The following is a 1,361-nucleotide window of genomic DNA, read 5'->3' on the forward strand; positions in this document are numbered from 1 at the left end:
GGGAGTTCACCCCTTGGATCCGTTCATAGTTTAAACAAGTAAATACAAATTATTGCTCTCTTGTCAAATTTTTGCCGTTTTTCTTTACGGGCGTTTGTGATCTTTGTGACACACGTGGGTTTTCCTGCCACATATGCGTCAGTGCTGGTGCCATGCCGATTTCATGCTCTTAGCTACTGTGCGATCTATGTCGACATACTGGGTGTGCCTGTAATCATGTCAGCATCAAAGCTTGGCAATAACAACAAAGCCACGTGTTGAATCACGTCAAATTTCGGCCCAGTTTTGCAGAACAGAAATGGCACAAAGGAGATTAAAAGTGCCTCATAATGAGACACTATTAGCAGGCAAAACAGACGTATTTCTTATATTATTTATAGTTACTTTTTTGTCATGTAGAATATTACAACTTTGCACACCAGATGCTATGTTTAACATTTAATTTATCTCAGAGTCTGTTCTTGGTTGTGTCTGATTTGGAGTATCTTCTGTATTTTGTGAAGATTCCAAGCTGCAAAAATATAAAAATTACTAATCAATGATACATTGTACATACCTTAGAAATGACATTTTTCCCTTTGGGTATCCCTCAAATGGCTGCTTTTTAAGCTTAAATTTTTAAAAGCTCCGCACCGTGCCTCATCCCCCTCTCTCGGTCGCTAGAACCCTGGTAAATCGTTGTTTTCCCTTGTGTTTCTCATTCTTTCCCTGCCATGTGGTAAAATGTGGTGACCCATCGCTGTATTTGTCTCCAAAGCAAATATTGGCCTTTTCTAGTTTTCTTCTTCTTCTTCTTGCCATTTTCTTTAAATTTGATTTCAACTCCCTTTCATTTTTTGGGCCAATAACATGAAATTTGGCATGGAGGTAGAGTGGGCAAATACCCCCAGGCGTTTTTTTTTCATTCTTGTGATACAGGCTTTTAAGATCGTTTTATTTGAGCTTTTTGGCTGTGTTATAGAAAATGTACTATAACAGTGTGTTGCCATATTTGGGCATGAGTCATCAGAATGGCATGGATCATCCCCTCCACGACCTCGTTCCACCGGCAAGGACCAGGGCCACAGGGCGAACCCTGAGAAATGCCACAGCCATCACAGTGCCAGCCGCCCGCACACAGAGACTCAAAAACTCTTTTCTACACCAGGCCATACGCCTGTATAACAAGTCTGTTGCGTGAAGACCAAATGAGGACTTTTCTTTCTTGTTGCGTTACCCGTGGTTGCTTTATGCCCTTGTTTGTCTGATGCTTTTTTTTGTTTTTGTTTAGGGTAGTGTTATTTAGTACCTGTAAGTGTGTAAAAGTCAGTGCCATTCAGCTGCACAAGCTGCGAGGCTGATTTTCTCAATAAATTGAATTG

The sequence above is a fragment of the Branchiostoma belcheri genome, unplaced genomic scaffold (assembly GCF_001625305.1).
Source record: "Branchiostoma belcheri isolate BF01 breed outbred unplaced genomic scaffold, Haploidv18h27 scaffold122, whole genome shotgun sequence".
In the NCBI taxonomy this organism is placed as follows: Eukaryota; Metazoa; Chordata; class Leptocardii; order Amphioxiformes; family Branchiostomatidae; genus Branchiostoma; species Branchiostoma belcheri.